Below are 20,016 nucleotides of genomic sequence, written 5' to 3'. Positions count from 1 at the left end.
GTCAGAGTTGGAGAAGGTGAGCGGTGCTTAAGTCGCTGCAGCCAAAATCCTCATTGGATGGTCGCACTCCAACCTGAAACAGCACAAAGCAAAAAAGTCCTCTGGCCAGAACGTATCTAGCGGGGGACTCTCCAATGCCTAAGCTAGTGTAGTAATCAAGAAATAGGTGGAGGTCATCTTTCAGTATGTTAGGACATTCCTCTTGCGTGCTTACCTCCTTTGCTCTCCCCTTCGTATATATCAGGTGGAGGAGCCTATCTACCACCAGAAAATTAAGGCACGTGGGTTGACCGGAAGTGACTGGTTAGAGTACGGCTTGGACATTGATAAGTGCTAAATAATACATAAATTAATATCTTATTCATAGCACTTATCATTATTTTAATTCACATATTTTGTAAATTTAACTAAAAAATGTTACCTTCATCATTGCATTTTAATAAGTTATTAAAGGTAATTCAAGTTTTACTTATTTATTTACTGATTGAGTCTAATGTGTGCAGGTCCAGTCAAATTATACCATATTCCATTCACAAATTAGTCCCATCAGTTCCCATGTCACCCACATGTGGATTAGTCTCTCGCCCATGTTCCAATTTCCTTTCCTCACACGTCACATTCATATACACCAGCTGTCTCCTTCTTATCATATCCATGAATCAATCCTCAGCTCGTATACATGTCGTTCGGGTCCACGAACAGAATTGGGTCCTCAAAATAAAGCCAGTCCCACGCTTCCCAGGCAACCATTCACACATCATCCCACACGCCCATTGCTTTCCCACGAACCAAGCCATATTCAAGTTCATCTCAACCGCAAGCTATCCCAGCTCTCAGCTGAGTCCCCAAGCTTCATCTTTTGGATCATCTCCCAGATTAGATCACCTCCCAGATTCGTTCCAATCGTGTCATCCTTCCCAATCTTATCCGCCTTCATCCCTTTCAGCATCCATCAAGTCTCAACGTCCGCAAATCCCTCCTCAACTTCATCCTCCCTTCCGTCCGCATGAACCCAGCAACCGCATTCATCCCATGATGCGACTTCATCCTCCCGAACATCACGGACCAGCAAACACGGCGTCCAAAGATCTCCTCCCAGCCGAGATCCTCTCGGTTCATGGATTGTATTCCATCTCTCAGTCGATATCCCCACGAACAAACTCCTCTGTTCTCAGCCATCTCCATCGTTTTCAAGCCATCCTTTTCTTCCGGTTTATCTCCTAGCCGTCCCAGCTTCATCCCCTCCGCGTCCGAGTATCCCGTGGATCAACATCCCAAGCGCATCTGTTTCTTCCTCAACTTTCCTTCACGAATCCGTTTCTTCCTCCCAGCCACGTCACTGTCCTTCCGAGCCAAGCCAACATCCGGATTAACTTCATCACCCACGGATTCCTCCTCTTCCCTTGTTCTGAAACAAAGCTAACAACCGAACCAAATCCAACATCCCAAACCTCTCAGATCTACCAGCTCTCATCTTGTTCCGAGTTCATCCTTAACCCACGGATCAGCCAAGCCAACTTCTTCAAACGTCCCTCCGAATCACATCTCCCGGCTTACTCCAGACGCATCCTCTCAGATCACACGTCCGAACTTCTCAGTTTAAACAAAACAGAGCCAAATCCTCCGGTTTGATCCCATGTTCCAACGTCCAAGTTCATCCAAACTCCCAGCATCTACAACAATCCGGTCTTCATCTCCCCTATGAACAGCACCCCAACAAATCTTGGCATCCAAGCTGCCAGCCGAGCCCCAAGATTCCTCTCAAACGTCCGCAGCCTCCTTCCCCTGTTCCGCGTGTCCCTTCCCTTACCCCACTGCATCCACGTCAACAGCCAACGGCAGCATCTCCGAATCCCCTGCATCCTCATCCCACGACTGCAACAAGTCCGCAGTGTCCACCGTTCGCATGCATCCCGTGTTCTCGCCAGCAGGAAAATCAAGCTCCATCAGCCACGGATAGACTCAAATCATCATCCGCAAGATAACTCCCACATCCGAGGATCAAGGGATAGAAGTCATATGCCTTATCCCACTTTTGTTCATCTTAATCCTTCATTCGGAACAGAGGAGAGAGGAGGAGATTGCAGCTATAAAAGGAGGGAGCTTCACAGGCCAAGTTCCCACCTTAGACTAGAGGGAGAGAAAAGTTTGGGTATCATGGGAAGACTTTCCATGGAAAGAAAAAAAAGAAATGAAACAAAGGAAGGGAGGGGGGAAACAGAGCTTCTTCTACCATCGCCTCATCACGCTTCCTTCTCCGACTGAAGACACTAACCATGCCATCTTCATCCTTTTTCACTGCCATCGTCCACAACTTCATGGAAGGCTGATTTCCTTTTCAGGGCCGGATGCAGTCCTAACAAAGGGACACGGGTTTTATATTTTATTTTATATTCTTAAGGTTGTATGAATTTATTATTTTTAATGGATATCTTCTTTTGAATCATATTTAATTTCTGTGATTTTAAGTATGATGTTCGTACAACTGTTCTTCATGATCACTAAGTAAATATAAGATAGTTCATGCTTATGGAAGATGCAGTGTCCTGCCACATTAGTTTAGGATAGACATTTCATGCCAACTGAAGATGGATTATTTCCAAATTACTTTCGTGAATTTCTATTTAAATGCTTATTAGGCTTGTAGCCAATTTGCATGTTAATCTAAGAATAGATTAAAATACAAATAATCCTTGTTTCGATGTTAGTGGTGAATTCCTTGCCCTAGGTTCCCTCAAACTGATATCCTTTTAATTGCATTTTTTAATTAAATTTCTCAGTTCAATTTTTTTCACAAACTTTTTCTTTTAAATATTTTTTTTAAGAAAACAACTGTACCCCAATCCCTGTGGATCGATACCCGTAATCACTATTCTACCAGATACGTGCTATTGCGTGGTCTTTAAAGTTGACTATCAATTTTTGGCGCCGTTGCCGGGGATTGCTAGCATAGTTGTTTTTTTTCATAAATTTTTTTTAAAAAAATAATAATAAAAATAACAATATATATATCTAAAATAAAATAGAAATATTTTCTATTTTTGTTACTTTCCTTATCTTCTTTCTCTCTTTTACTAATTTTTGATTTTTCTTTTGGTATTATTTGATTAGGAATCGAAGAAAAAATTTGGGACGATCAAAAAGGAAACTGGTGGAAAAGGAATGCTGTAGAGGTTTGCTTTAAAATAAAAATTTTGCTGGAAAAGTTTTCTTTGGTAACCTCTAAACCTTTCTTATTTAAATCAATTCCTAACTAGCCTGAAATTTTGTGGTGATTGTTTGATTTTAATTTCAGCAAAAGTGTGAATGCATGCTTGATACACATATACCAATTAATCCGCACATAGTAAGGGCAATCACCCCAACAAGATAAGAACTTGATTTCATCACCAGATTCTTGCCCAAATTAGGTGAACCAATTCGCACATAGCTATCACTTTAATTAAAATCAATTAGACGTTGGCTCCTAGGGACATTCGAGCTCAATAGGACGAAGATCACCGAAAGTTGCACCAATTTCGCTCTGTGGCTCAGTTGATGTCTAGACAAGCTTTGTCTCAAGGGAGACAGTTCATCTGTTCGAGGCAAGTGGTTTTTAAGTGGGACCTTTCCAACGCATCGTGACCCCCCCACTTACCTGGGAGCTTACCTGGTCAACTCAGTCATTAGACCGGATTGGAGGCTTAGGTGCCCTCTTCAAATCAGTTAGGAGCTGTCTAGTGATTTTAGGGTAAATATAAGAAATTGATGTGTTTTTCTTTTATGCATGCTTGACTGCATTTGACTGATCAGAAAAGTATTAGTGTATGCTAGGGTGTCGTTCCAGATCTCTTGAATTAGTACCTTTTGATTCTGAAATAGAGCGTTCTATTAGGGCCCTTCGAGCCGAAATTTGTACCTATAGAACCATAAGATCTGCTCCACCTATCGAGATGGCTGAAGAACAACCCAAGCTGTTAAAGAGTACTTTACTCCTTCCATTTATACCTCTCCATCTTGTATTCGACTACCTGATACCACTGCTGCTGTGCAGTTTGAAATTAAGTCTAGTGTCAGCCAAATGCTTCCCTCTTTTTATGGACTCAATAATGAAGACCCATACAAACATTTAGATGAGTTCCTTGAGATCTGCACTACTGTTAAAATTCAGAACTTCACTGATGATACTCTGAAACTTAGGTTGTTCCCTTTCTCTCTTAAGAATAGAGCTAAGCAGTGGCTCCATTCTTTAGAAGCCAATTCCATTCTTTCATGGGCCCAAATGCAACATGAATTTCTAAAAAAATATTTTTTCATAGGAAGAACGAACCAATTTAGGCGTGCTATCACGAGCTTCTCCCAATCCGACGGAGAAGAATTTCATGAAACCTGAGAGAAATTTAGAGATTTACTCCGAAAATGCCCGCATCATCAAATACCCAAATGGCAATTAGTGCAATGTTTTTATGATGAGTTGTCTGAATGAAACCGTCAGATGGTTGATGCTTCTTGTGGGGGTACTTTCATGCTTAAAAATGAACATGAGGCATGGCAATTGTTTGAGAATCTTAATGAAAATTTCCTCCACCATGCCTCCTCCGCTCGTCAAGCACCCTCGAGTTCTCAAAGAAAAGGGACCATATATGAAGTTAACCAGTCCATAGGTCTATCCGACAAAGTAGATGCACTGTCCCGCAAATTAGACCAGCTAATGTATAGAGAACAACTTCCAAACTTTCCCCAAGCACAAGTTTGTGCTCTTTGTTCTAGCCCATCTTACCCTATTCATGAATGCCCTTCAGCAGCTCAATTCTCTGAATTTGTGCAAGAACAAGTTAATGCTGTCCAAGCACAGTCTCGACCGAGTAATGATCCGTTTTCTAACACTTTTAACTCGGGGTGGCGCAACCATCCAAACTTTTCTTGGAAGCAGCAGACTCCCAATACCTCCTAGCCTTATTCCCAAAATTTTCAACCGTTCCAGAATGTTCATCTGAACCGTTCTCCTACTCACTATTCACAATTTCAACATGTCCCTCCTCCAGCACCCCAAAGAAACACAGTCTTTGAGGAGAAAGTGTTGACCTCCCTTCAAGGTTTGGAAACCATTACACAATTGGTGCACTCTCACACGCAATCTATCGCCAAGCTAGAATCCCAAATGGAGCAACTAGTTAATGCATTGAACAAGCGAGAGGAAGGAAAGCTTCCAAGCCAACCAGTGAGTAATCCTAGGGGACAATACATGGCTCAAGAAAATCAAATAAATACAATTCATCATGAACAAGCCAATGCTTTGACTACCCTAAGGAGTGGACGTGTAGTAGACAATAAGATTGGGGAGGATAGCAATAAGGAAAGTAAAGAAGAGGAGAGAAATGTATCACATGAAAATCTAAAACCTTCTTCTTCTTCAGCTAGTCCACCATCTGCCACAACTCACATTCCAAAGGCCCCATTTTCTGAAGCTCTTAATTCACCCTTTCCCTTTGGCAAAAAGGGAACTTCATTAGAGGAGATGATAGAGGTTTTCAAACAAGTTAAAATCAACCTTCCACTTTTTGATGCTATTAGACAAGTTTCCTCTTATGCCAAATTTCTCAAAGACCTTTGTACCTAAAAGCGAAGATCTAGGATACATGTGCCTAAAAAAATCTTCCTAACTGAGCAAGTGAGTTCTATTCTCCAACACAACACCCCTCCAAAATTCAAAGATCCTGGTGCTCCCACTATCTCTTGTGTCTTAGAAAATAATTTCATTGATCAAGCATTCTTAGATCTAGGGACAAGTGTCAACTTTTTACCTTACTCAGTTTATGAGAAACTTGGGTTAGGTGAGTTAAAATCAACCTCGGTATCCCTTCAATTGGCTGATCGATCTGTAAAAACACCACGTGGGATAATTGAAGATGTTCTTGTCAAGGTAGACAAATTCTATTTTCCAGTAGATTTTATTGTCCTTGATATGGAACATGAGCCTAATCCTAAGAAACAAATTCCCGTGATCCTTGGGCGCCCCTTTTTAGCAACAGCCAATACGTGCATCAATTGTAGAACAGGGGTAATGAACATATCATTTGGGAACATGAAGGTAAAATTAAATGTGTTCAATACGGCCGACCAACCCGCGAGGAAAGTTGAGTGCTTCCTAATAGACAAAATGGATGATCTTGTAGAAGAAGCACTTTCCTATATTTTGGCAGATAACCCTCTGAAAACATGCTTGGCCCATTTTGACTTTGACAAAGCCATAGAAGCAGTCAACTTCTTGCCCGACAATTAGTTTTCCATAAATTTTCTTCCTTGGAGAACTCGGCATGAACCTGGTATGATTTGATAAGGATGCGTTGCGTCTAGCTGAAGACGTTAAACTTAGCGCTTGTTGGGAGGCAACCCAATTTTCGTAGTTCATTTTTGCATTTTTCTTATTGTATTTTTCAATGTTTAACAGGATCACTCATATTACTGATGCAACTACGGTAAAATGCTTTTATCCTTCATATGCATCATATTTTCGTCCAAAATAAAAATAATAAAAATAAAAATAATAATATAATATTATTAAAAAAATAAAAAATAAAAAAAATATTAAGGACAATGTCTGGTCTAGGTTGGGGGGTATAGGATTCGAATTTTTGAAATTTTTTTTCATATTTTCAAATATTTCATCTCAAAAAAACCAAAAAAAAACTAATTTCTATGCTTTAGTGCTGAAATGATAAACATACAAAGTATATAAAATCTAAAAAAGCCCAATAACTAGTCAGGAGTAAGTCAATTTCAGTTCTTTTCATTAAAAGTTCTTTTAGTGAGTTGTAAGATAATTTTTACTTTGGAATTTCACAACACACATGGCCTGCACTTCTAAAGGTTAGGTTCAACATTATGTTGTTAAGTCTGGCAGCAACCTTGAGTCCTGATGAATCATACCTATCTAATTCAATATTATCCCATATTTATTTTTTTTTAAAAAAAGAGAGTGAATTCAGTCAGGTACATCGAAAAGGGCTACCTATTGTCAAAGGTCAGCGGGCTTGTATAAGGAACCCGAGCATAGGTCCGTAGGGGAATCTTGATGCCTAACACCTTATGCCATCTAGTGTGGTAGTTGTTGACTGAATGCTCGCTACACGGAGGAATCATTACAAGAGTAAAAGTACATAATAACAAATAAAAAAATAATAATAAATAAAAAAAAGAAGAGAGAAAATAATATTGACCTTGAAAAAAATGATAGTGTGAAAGCCGTCGTTGTAAAAAATTCGAGTAAACTGGAATATTACAGATAAAGCCCATGAGGTATTAAAGTAAACATCCCCAACTCTCGAAATCCTGCAAGATAGGATGATTTTGAATCAGTGATTAGGTCTTATCTGACCAATTCTTGGAAACTACTAGCTTTAGCAGTATTTTGGAAAATCTAAAGCCTTAGCTTGTGTATGGTCCAGATTTCACCGAGCACCCAAGTATAAAAGTCTTACAACTCCCTAACGGAAATTTAATGATTTCAACTTGAATTGCATCCTGACCTAGGATTTGGGCTGATTTAGTAATTAAAACTTTGTGTGCTTTTGAAATTTTTGGCACTTATGCATTCGAAATTTGATTTTATAAAACAGTAAAATAAATTCTTTTGGGTAGAGACATCAGTTTGTGGGTATCTGAGCCGGAAACCCTCACGAGACAAAACTCGTCCACTAGAGCCACCTAGGGGTTTAAAGCCTTATTGCATATGGTAAATGCAAACGCGATTCCTGTGAAAGTGAGTTAGTTTTTTTATTTTGCTCGAGGACTAGCAAAATGTAGGTTGGGGGGTGTGATAAGTGCTAAATAATGCATAAATTAATATCTTATTTATAGCACTTATCATTATTTTAATTCACATATTTTGTAAATTTAACTAAAAAATGTTACCTTCATCATTGCATTTTAATAAGTTATTAAAGGTAATTCAAGTTTTACTTATTTATTTACTGAATGAGTCTAATGTGTGCAGGTTCAGTCAAATTCTACCATATTCCGTTCACAAATTAGTCCCATCAATTTCCATGTCACCCACGTGTGGATTAGTCTCTCGTCCATGTTCCAATTTTCTTTCCTCACACGTCACATTCATATACACCAGCTGTCTCCTTCTTATCATATCCATGAATCAATCCTCAGCTTGTATGCATGTCGTTCGGGTCCACGAACAAAATTGGGTCCTCAAAATAAAGCCAGTCCCATGCTTCGCAGGCGACCATTCACACATCATCCCACACGCCCATTGCTCTCCCACGAACCAAGCCATATTCAAGTTCATCTCAACCGCAAGCTATCCCAGCTCTCAGCCGAGTCCCCAAGCTTCATCTTTTGGATCATCTCCCAGATTAGATCACCTCCCAGATTCGTTCCAATCGTGTCATCCTTCCCAATCTTATCCGCCTTCATCCCTTTCAGCATCCATCAAGTCCCAACGTCCGCAAATCCCTCCTCAACTTCATCCTCCCTTCCGTCCGCATGAACCCAGCAACCGCATTCATCCCATGATGCAACTTCATCCTCCCGAACCTCACGGACCAGCAAACACGGCGTCCAAAGATCTCCTCCCAGCCGAGATCCTCTCGGTTCATGGATTGTATTCCATCTCTCAGTCGAGATCCCCACGAACAAACTCCTCTGTTCTCAGCCGTATCCATCGTTTTCAAGCCATCCTTTTCTTCCGGTTTATCTCCTAGCCGTCCCAGCTTCATCCCCTCCGCGTCCAAGTATCCCGTGGATCAACATCCCAAGCGCATCTGTTTCTTCCTCAACTTTCCTTCATGAATCCGTTTCTTCCTCCCATCCACGTCACTGTCCTTCCAAGCCAAGCCAACATCCGGATTAACTTCATCACCCACGGATTAGTCCTCTTCCCCTGTTCTGAAACAAAGCTAACAACCGAACCAAATCCAACATCCCAAACCTCTAAGATCTACCAGCTCTCATCTTGTTCCGAGTTCATCCTTAACCCACGGATCAGCCAAGCCAACTTCTTCAAACGTCCCTCCGAATCACATCTCCCGGCTTACTCCAGACGCATCCTCTCAGATCACACATCCGAACTTCTCAGTTTAAACAAAACAGAGCCAAATCCTCCGGTTTGATCCCATGTTCCAACGTCCAAGTTCATCCAAACTCCCAGCATCTACAACAATCCGGTCTTCATCTCCCCTATGAACAGCACCCCAACAAATCTTGGCATCCAAGCTGCCAGCCGAGCCCCAAGATTCCTCTCAAACGTCCGCAGCCTCCTTCCCCTGTTCCGCGTGTCCCTTCCCTTACCCCAATGCATCCACGTCAACAGCCAACGGCAGCATCTCCGAATCCCCTGCATCCTCATCCCACGACTGCAACAAGTCCGCAGTGTCCACCGTTCGCATGCATCCCGTGTTCTCGCCAGCAGGAAAATCAAGCTCCATCAGCCACGGATAGACTCAAATCATCATCCGCAAGATAACTCCCACATCCGAGGATCAAGGGATAGAAGTCATATGCCTTATCCCACTTTTGTTCATCTTAATCCTTCATTCGGAACAGAGGAGAGAGGAGGAGATTGCAGCTATAAAAGGAGGGAGCTTCACACGGAGAAAAAGCAAGCGGGGGGGGGTTCACAGGCCAAATTCCCACCGAAGACTAGAGGGAGAGAGAAGTTTGGGTATCATGGGAAGACTTTCCATGGAAAGAAAAAAATGAAATGAAACAAAGGAAGGGAGGGGGGAAACAGAGCTTCTTCTACCATCGCCTCATCATGCTTCCTTCTCCGACTGAAGACACCAACCATGCCATCTTCATCCTTTTTCACTGCCATCATCCACAACTTTATGGAAGGCTAATTTCCTCTCCAGGGCCGGAGGGACACGGGTTTTATATTTTATTTTATATTCTTGGGGTTGTATGAACTTATTGTTTTTAATGAATATCTTCTTTTGAATCATATTTAATTTCTGTGATTTTAAGTATGATGTTCGTACAACTGTTCTTCATGATCACTAAGTAAATATAAGATAATCCATGCTTAGGAAAGATGCAGTATCCTGCCACATTAGTTTAGGGTAGACATTTCATCCTAACTGAAGATGGATTATTCCCAAATTACTTTCGTGAATTTCTATTTAAATGCTTATTAGGCTTGTAGCCAATTTGCATGTTAATCCAAGAATAGATTAAAATACAAATAATCCTTGTTCCGATGTTAGTGGTGAATTTCTTGCCCTAGGTTCCCTCAAACTGATATTCTTTTAATTGCATTTTTTTTATTAAATTTCTCAGTTTAATTTTCTTCACAAACTTTTTCTTTTAAATATTTTTTTTAAGAAAACAACTGTACCCCAATCCCTATGGATCGATACCCGTAATTACTATTCTACCAGATACGTGCTATTGCGTGGTCTTTAAAGTTGACTATCAGACATCGGGCATGAATACTTTGCATGTGGATGATGTCATGCCTGTCATATCGATGGAATCTCAATGATCACTAGGTCCTTAGTTAGGATGCGGCCAACTGTAAGGGAGCTTCTGTAAGCTCGATGGTATGGCGTTGGGCCTGCCCAGCGGCCGCTCCTATTCTACCATGTGTTGGTGTCGTGGTATGTTTTAATTGGTTGGACCTTCTGGTAAGCTGTAGCCAGTTTGGAGGTGTATCATTTGTCCTCCACTTCCGTAACCGAGCCGAGCTATCTTGCTCGAGCTACAGAAGTAGCTTTTACAGAAGAGCCGCTTTGATGAAGATTGCCGAGTAGGATGCATGGTTCCTTTTCAATAGGAAAACAAAGATTTTTCAAATCCCGTATTTATAAAAGGCATGGCCTTGCTGTCCTTCCCAAAGTGCCATAATCATGGGTGAGGCATCCGAGAGTATAATAGGCATTTGGGTCTCGGCAGTAATCCAAATGGGTCATCTTAGGGCAAACGCCCAAGAGACACGCATCTAAGGCTAGATGAAGCATCGCTTCAGAAGAGGTTGCTTAAACTCTCAACAAATAGGGAAGGCTGCAGTCATACCCCATTCACATCATTCTTTTACTCTTTCGAACCTAGAGAGAGGTGGTATGAAGTCGCAGGGCATGACTTGTGCACTTCCGTTGCAAAATTCTCCTTCCTCCACTGAAGTCGTAGGTGCTGGGAATTGTATCCTAAATATCAATCGTCAGCATGTTGATGATTGAGTTTTGTAAATGAATTGATAAATTAAATAAAGTGTTATTTGGCATTATTCATCATTTTACATCTTCAAATAAACTCTTATATGATGAAGTCCTTAAGACTTATTAATGATAAAGGAGGATTTATCTTCGAGTCCTTAAACCAGTTCGCAACCAAATGATATGTTGTTATTAGGATGACAGCATTATCGAGATTAGGTCATTGTGTGACATATACATTGGTTGTCCTCTTAACCAAGGAATGTGGAGATACTGGTATGCCACACAGGTGAAGTGTATGAGTACATTTCACTGAACATGATCAATTCTGGAATGCTCTACTATCAAGAGATGTTCCGAGTGGATATGGGTATAAACTTGACCCTCTGATATGAGACCACAACCTATGACTAGCAAGCTACTCACTGTACTTTAGTACCGGACTACCTGAATTTTTAATTCAGTGACAGAAGGTCACTGGGTGCAGTCAAGTACTTGCATAGTCAATTGTGAGTCGAGATGGAATTGACCTCTCCTGAAAATAGGAGATAATATATTGTGATTAATTTAGCAAAACCTTGGTTAGGATAATCCCAGTGAGAAGTCATGGGATATCTAAAGTTAATCACATAATGGATGTACTAATTATAGGGTTGACAGTGAGCTCTAAGTCATCCAGGCATTAGGAGTCAAAGGAATTGAATTATACGGTAACCATAGTCCAAAATTCCAAAATATTTATTTCGCATATATTCGGCCTATCCAGACATCGGGTACTATTGCTAGATGGTCACATCGATTAGTATAGGAAGACGTTCCTATACTACCGGCTTCGGTTCGAACCTATGAGGTCACACGCATAGAAGTTTCCTGATTGATCAAGATGGCTGATAGATGATTGAGAATCATTCAGGGATAATTTGGTCAATTTGATTAGTAAATTATCCTATAAAATAATTAAAGTAATTATTGAAGGATTAATTAGTAATTAGATTACTAATAAACTCAATTTGATTCAGTAATTGGACTAAGGATGAGCCAAATTGAATTAGATTCAATTCTGGGCTCAATCAGGATTTTTGATCTGATTGGATTAGGTCTGAATCAAGAGGACTTAGGTTGACCAAATTAAATTAGATTAAATTTGTGCTTAATTAGGGATTGAACTAATTGGATTAGGTTCAACCCAAGGTAATTGGACCATCGTAATTGTTAGGATTTAATTTAATTAAATAGGTTTGATCTGAAACTATTCGGATCTTGAAATCCACATGTCACAAATCCATGCATGGCGCCATAAATTGATTTTTCATATGAATAAAAATTAATTTAATTTATTTAATGGCACCATGGGACATGTGGCACACATCAGGGACCTCCTTCATCATCAGATGGGGCGAAATGGAGAGATAAATTCATGAAAAGAATTGGATAAGATCAAATTCTCTCTCTTCATGGCATATGTCTGTTGGGAACCCGCCCATGCCGCAGAAAATTCAAAAAAAAAAAATTCAGATGGCAGCGGAATCGACATAAGCGGGATCGACGTTCATCTCATGAACGTTGTTTCATGAACCGTTCGTAGATGGGTAAGGATTAAATACTTTTTAAAACATTAGAAGATCAGATCTTCATCTTGTGCGGGTAGATGATCACCGCAAACTGGAGTTCGTGGTTTTGGATGGAGGTTCGCTTGAAGCCGTTCAAGTGCCCGACCTCTACGGGTATCCACACGAAGCAGGAACCGATCCAAGCTTTCTATCTCCCCGGGGTGCTAGCTCCCTTGCAGAGATAACTTTGATGGCTGATCACCTCCCTTTCAATCAATCTTTGAATGCTGGAGGGAGGAGGAAGAAGATGAAGGGATCAAGGGAGAAGATCCAAAAGGCTAGATGCAGCCTTTGCTTTCCCTTGCGTTGGATCCCAAACGAAGGAGGAAGAAGAGGACCGCCAAGAGATCTTTCTTGCTTCCTTGCTTGCGGCAGAAGACCAAGGAGGAAGAGGAGGAGGCCACGGCTTGGAGGAAGAGGGATTCACCTATTAGGGCGCCGGCCCCCATGCGTCCTTTATAAAGCCATCTAGGGCTCCTACAATTTAGGAGCCCTAGACTAGTTTCCTAAGAGGGGGCGCCGGCCCCCTCTCTTCATGCCGCACCAACCAAGAGGAGAAGGGCTCATGCCCCTCTTACTTGGTTAACCTAATCCTCCTCCAAGGAGGATTAGGTGTCCTTCTCATGGTTTAGTCCTAATCTAATTAGGATTAACCAAATGATGAATCAATTGGGTTCAATCTATACTAGTCCTAATCCAATTAGAACTTGAATGAACCATGACTCAATTGAACTCTTCATTCCTAACCCAATTAGGAGTCATGTTGATTCATTAGATTAATAATTAATTAGGACTTAAGAAATCCTAATATAATTAGGACTTATTTAATTTTAGTCCTAATCCAACTAGGACTCTAATTTGAATCCGAAGTCCTAATCCGATTAGGACTCTAGGAATCCTATTCCAAGTAGGAATCCAATTTTAATTCAAAACTCCTAATCTAATTAGGATTGTAGGAATCCTATTTCAAGTAGGAATTCCACTCCTACTCCAATTAGGATTTTCAGTCCTAATCCAATTAGGACTCTAGGAATCCTACTCGAAGTAGGATTTGTGTTTAAGTCCAATTAATTAATTTCCTTTGTTTCTTCTTCAACTGAATATCAATCGAATTGATTACTTGTGATTCCTAATCACGATTCAACCATCGAATCGGTTAGTACTTCTAGTGTGTGTGACCCCATAGGTTCTATTCTGACTGGTAGTGAGATATATTGTGATCTTTATCTCAATATCATTGAAAAACTCATTTCAATGGGTTGGAACGATTCCAACTCAACTCATTAGGATTTATCGATCATCGAGACAATCCCTATGAGTCCCACCATCCACCAGTGACACCTAGCAGCATGTAGTGGCTACCCAGCAGAATAGAATGATGAACTTCTAGGTGCAGTCGTCGTGTGATACAGTCCTTCTATCGTGGATCCCTACAAGACGGAGGTCATGGATAACTCGTCAAACTCCTTCGTCTGTCATATGTCAAGATTTATTCGACTTAGAGCGGAGAACTCTTTCTCCACTGTGCAATCTGCCCCGGCCGAGGTCTTACGAACTCAATCTTATAAATCACATAGGATCTCTCCTTATCTATCAAGGTCGATAGATTCCTTATAGGTGCATACCCTACTCCTACAGTGAACCTACTGCAGCCAATCTACACTGCATGAACCCATATGGCTAGAGACCATGTATGTGTGCAGTCAAACTACAATAACCTCACTGTGAGTAGCCGAAGCATCGCAGGTCAAAGGATCAGTCACACTACTGCAACATCAAGCAAGTCACTGACGAGTGGATAGACATCCAAGTGACTTCTTGTATTGGTCACGCTCAGTACCCTTATTCTCTAACAAGCACCTGCACTATTACTTTAGTGTCCCTACACCGTGGACTCGAGTCTCATCCATCCACAGGAAAAGTAATGTGTGCACTGATCTCATCGGATCGATCACCGTTCTCGTGATGATCCATCGATCAGGAGCGTTTAGAAATTAATCACTAATGATGCATGGCTCAAATTCTCAACTCTTGAGAATATGCATCATCATCTTATTAATTCCTTGGACGATTCATAGACACAATAATAATATGAATGAAAAAGATGCCTTTCATTTATTCAATAATAATAAAGTCAAGTACAAATTATGTCCTAGAATTAATAATGTGTCAGCCAAAATTGGCTTCTAGGGCATACATCTAACAATCTCCCACTTGCACTAAAGCCAATCAGTCATATATCTTAGTCCCATCTTCTCAAGGTGGGCTTCAGTCTTTTGTTGACTTAGCTGCTTAGTGAATGGGTCTGCCGCATTGTCCGCGGAGTCTACTCTCTGCACTTCGACATACTTCTTCTCAACATAGTCGCGTATGAGGTGGAAGTGCCGCTCTATGTGCTTGGACTTCTGATGAGACCTTGGTTCCTTAGCTAGAGTTATGGCACCATTATTATCGCAGTAGAGTATTATGGCATCTGATGTCATCACGTCTAATTCTGCAATGAATTTCTTGAACCAGAAGTCTTCCTTAGCAGCTTCAGATGCGGCGATGTATTCAGCTTCCATAGTAGAGTCAGCAATGATCGGTTGTTTAGAACTCTTCCAATTCACCGTACCACCATTGCACAAGAACACATATCCAGATGTTGACTTTCTATCATCGACGTCAGTCATGAAGTCTGAATCTGTGTACCCTTCTACCTTTAACTCTGATGATCCTCCAAAGACCAAGAATAAATCTTTAGTTCTTCTCAAGTACTTAAGAATATTCTTCACAGCTGTCCAGTATTCTTCACCTGGATTCGACTGATATCTGCTTGTGACACTCACAGTTAGGGCTATATCAGGTCGTGTACATAGCATGGCATACATGAGGCTTCCTATTGCCGATGCATAAGGGATCTTGCTCATGCGTTGAATCTCTTCAGATGTGTTGGGGCACATCTTCTTGGAGAGATGAATTCCATGTCTTAGGAGTAAGAGACCCCTTTTAGAGTTTTCCATGCTGAACCTTTTCAGCACTTTCTCTATGTACATTTTCTGTGATAGGCCAAGCATCCTTTTAGATCTATCTCTATAGACTTTTATTCCCAAAATATAGGATGCTTCCCCAAGGTCTTTCATGGAAAATTCTTTTGACAACCAGACCTTGACCGAGGTTAGCATGGGAATATCATTCCCTATCAGGAGGATATCGTCCACGTATAGTACGAGAAATACGATAGCGCTCCCACTAACCTTTTTGTAAACACACGGTTCCTCTTCGTTTTTGATGAAATCAAACGTTTTGATTGCATCATCGAAACGAGTGTTCCAAATCCGAGATGCTTGCTTTAGTCCATAAATGGACCTTTGCAGCTTGCAGACCTTGTGATCTCCATCACTGGAAGTGAAACCCAGAGGCTGTTCCATATAGATATCTTCTTCAAGATATCCATTTAGGAAAGCAGTTTTCACATCCATTTGCTAGATTTCATAATCATGAAATGCTGCAATGGCAAGCAATGTTCGGATGGATTTCAGCATGGCTACAGGTGAAAAGGTCTCCTGATAGTCAATGCCTTCGCGTTGACTATACCCTTTCGCCACCAGTCTTGCCTTAAAGGTCTTTACCTTTCCATCCGAACCTATTTTTCTTTTGTAGATCCATTTGCATCCAATAGGTTCAATACCTTCTGGTGGATCTACTAAGGTCCAGACTTGGTTGGAACACATGGAGTCTAACTCTGATTTCATGGCTTCCAACCATTTCTCGGAATCGATATCAGATATCGCCTCGTTGTAGGTTTTGGGATCCTGTATGTGATCCCTATCTCCCACTAGGAACATTTTCTTGGTATCCTCTTCTAGTACACCTAAGTATCTATCGGGAGGATGGGAGACCCTACTAGATCTGCGAGGTGGTTGAGGGACATTGTGTACTGGCTCTGTATTAATGGGTTCTATAGGATCCATGACTCGTTGCTTTTCAGAGACTTTCTCTTCAAGCTCAATTTTCCTCCCACTGCCTCTATCAAGGATAAATTGGTTTTCCAAGAAGATGGCATGACGGCTCACAAACACATTGTGCTCCTCTGAGATGTAAAAATTGTATCCTAATGACTCTTTAGGATATCCTATGAAACGAACACTTATGGTCCTAGCCTCTAGTTTGTCCGCCTGTAGTCTTTTGACGTGGGCCGGACATCCCCAAATCTTGAGATGACCAAGACTTGGTTTCTTACAATGCCATATCCATACGGTGTGGTAGGAACAGATTTAGAGGGAACTCTATTAAGTAGATATACTGCGGTAAGTAGGGCATCTCCCCAAAGAAACATCGGTAGATCAGTGAAGCTCATCATGGACCGGACCATATCTAATAAAGTCTGATTTTTTCTCTCTGACACTCCGTTGAGTTGAGGTGTACCCGGAGGAGTCCATTGTGAGACTATGCCATTTTTCTTGAGATAGTTCCGGAATTCTCCACTAAGTTATTCTCCTCCTCGATCTGATCGAAGAGCCTTAAGAGATTTGCCAGTTTGTTTTTCTACTTCATTTCTGAACTCTTTGAACTTATCGAAAGATTCAGATTTGTGTCTCATAAGATATACATACCCATACCGTGAATAATCATCGGTAAAGGTAATGAAGTAGGAATAACGTCCCCTGGCTTGCACATCGAATGGGCCACACACATCTGTGTGTATCAGGGTAAGTATTTCAGTGGTCCTCTCCCCATGTCCTACAAAGGGCAATCTGGCCATTTTTCCTTGAAGATAGGACTCGCAAACTAGATATGACTCGGAAGTCAATGAGCCGAAAGGCCCATCTTTATCCATTTTATTCATTCTGTCCTCTCCAATATGGCCAAGCCTGAGGTGCCACAAATATTTTTGGTTTATCTCATCCCTGGATCTCTTGGATCCTTTGGCACTCACTTCTTGCTCAGACACATTTACAGATACATCCATATGCAAATGATAGAGACTGTCAATCATAAAACCACGTGCAACTATTTTATTTCTGAAATAAATAGAACAGCAGTCTTTGTCAAATGTAAAAACATGACCTTCCTGTGCTAGACATGAAACAGAAATCAAATTTCTACTAGCAGCAGGTACATAATAGCAGTCTCTAAGTAATAAACTAAAACCAGATGGTAGTCGCAGATGGTAGGTGCCCACAGCCACAGCAGCAACTTTTGCCCCGTTGCCAACCCGAAAGGTTACCGCACCTTCCGCCAGCCTTCTACTTTTCTTTAGACCCTGCATGGTAGTGCATAGATGAGCACTAGAACCAGAATCTATAACCCAACTAGAAGTAGAAGAAACCGTTAGATTAGTTTCAATTATGAGCAAGTCTATACTTTCTGAAGGTGTGTCACCTTTCTTGTTCTTCAGGCTCTCGAGGTATGAAGGACAGTTCCTCTTTCAGTGGCCGTCGACATTGCAGTGGAAACATTTTCCTTTGTCATTGGCCCTTTTATTTTGAACTTCCTTCTTTGGCTTCTTGTCTTTCTTCTGCTTCTTAGCAGGCTTCTTTTTCTTCCAAGTAGACTTTCTCTTGGAACCAGAAGTCAACTCAGCAGCAAGGACATTGCCCCTTGAACCTTTCAAGGCTCCCTCAGCAGTTACCAACATATTTATCAGTTCAGTCTTAGTGCATTCAATCTTATTCATGTGGTAGTTTACTATAAACTGACCAAATGAATCAGGAAGGGATTGAAGGATCAGATCAACTTGCAATTTCTTGTGCATGTTCATTCCGAGCTTCTCAAGCTCCTCAAGGTCCTTGATCATAGTCAGACCGTGATCATGGACGGACTGCCCTTCGCGCATCTTTGTTTTGAGGAGCCTCTTGGATACTTCAAAACGAGCTGTGCGACTCTGCTCACCATACAACTCTTGTAGGTATGCCAGTATGTCCCTAGCAGTCTTCATATTTTCATGCTGGCATTGTAGTTCATTGGACATGGATGCCATGATATAGCACTTGACTCTGATATCATCATCCGTCCACTTTTGATGCGTCACACGCTGATCATCAGTAGGACGTGCTGGTAGTCTAGGGATATCATTTTCGAGTATGTAGCCTAGTTTCTCACAGTTCAAAATAATTTTGAGGTTTCTTAGCCAGTCCTTGTAATTAGTTTCAGTCAATCGGTTGGTCTCAAGAATACGGGTCAAAGGGTTTGAGGCTGACATTATGATCTGCAGAGAGTAAAGATTCTAGTTAGACTTTTGTACTTGATCCTTAATCTGTTCTAAGGTCTTTTAGAACAAATATAACTCTCACTATTTTTTCGAATTTCTCACACTCCCCTGGTAGGAAAACGGAAATCCTACGCGACTAGGGTTTCTAGTAGGTACTGCGGTCTCACCAATCTACATGGCACCTCACCTAACAGTTATTGGTGACATATAGATGGATGAGTGTATAACTCTTGTACAATGCTTCTCAAGTATGTTGCAGTGCAACTTGGTCTCTAAGCCATGAAGACCTCACCTAACAGTTATTGGTCCCATTTCTTAGTTAAGTCAGACTCACCATATAACCATAGGAATAAAGTCATCATTGGGCCCTCACCTAACAGTTATTGGTGCCCAACCCCACCTTTACCCTACAACATCTCATGTCTATAGAGAGGTCCAGCCCCCCGATGCAACTTGCCCACTGTATCCAGCCGAGACAAATCAACATCAGAAAGACCTTAGCAGCTCTACTACAGTGGAAGACCTATTGACTTAATATTGGTTAATCAGGTCTTAGTGTTTGCAACTTGAGCTCTTCATAAGAGGTAATCGAACAATTGGCTAGGTAAGCAGGTGGGAGGCTCCCCTTACTCAGAGAGTAAGGTCCTAATTAAGTAACCACCTTTCATGCTTTCTTAGACACCAATTAGATCAATTAATCTAATATGACTTGCTCATGTCGGTTCACTCTCGACTTGATTGAGGAGGTTTTAGTTTAGGTCTCATTGGGTTTGCTACATCACATGTAAACCTATCTACCTGACTCTCATTCACATCACATGCAAACGGCACATTGCAGGCAGTTATAATCACAGCATTAAGTAAAACTAAACTTTAAATAGGTGATGATCATGGATTCTAATTAGGTCATATTACAAGCACATGCACGTCAATCGATCAACTGGTCTTCAACTCTTGAATTGGTTCCAAGCCTCCTTGATTCGATCCTTGACCAACTCTTGATCCAATTGCCATCAACCGCTTAGACCCCTGTTCATCTCATGCCTTGTCTTCAACTTGATCGTTGACG

The 20,016-nt window shown here is 41.1% G+C and overlaps 1 long non-coding RNA gene across 1 annotated transcript; it reads left to right on the top strand.

The window, feature by feature from the left end:
* Nucleotides 1–580: 580 nt before the first annotated feature.
* Nucleotides 581–9,934, top strand: LOC148702468 (uncharacterized). The gene is made up of 2 exons (XR_016396436.1): nucleotides 581–3,173; nucleotides 7,976–9,934. It is a non-coding gene; the product is annotated as an uncharacterized LOC148702468 (long non-coding RNA).
* Nucleotides 9,935–20,016: the final 10,082 nt, after the last annotated feature.

Source organism: Phoenix dactylifera, chromosome 9 (assembly GCF_051530095.1).
Source record: "Phoenix dactylifera cultivar Ajwa chromosome 9, Ajwa_hap1_PhDact_Kaust_v1.1, whole genome shotgun sequence".
In the NCBI taxonomy this organism is placed as follows: domain Eukaryota; kingdom Viridiplantae; phylum Streptophyta; class Magnoliopsida; order Arecales; family Arecaceae; genus Phoenix; species Phoenix dactylifera.
This window is presented reverse-complemented; position numbering and strand designations above follow the sequence as displayed.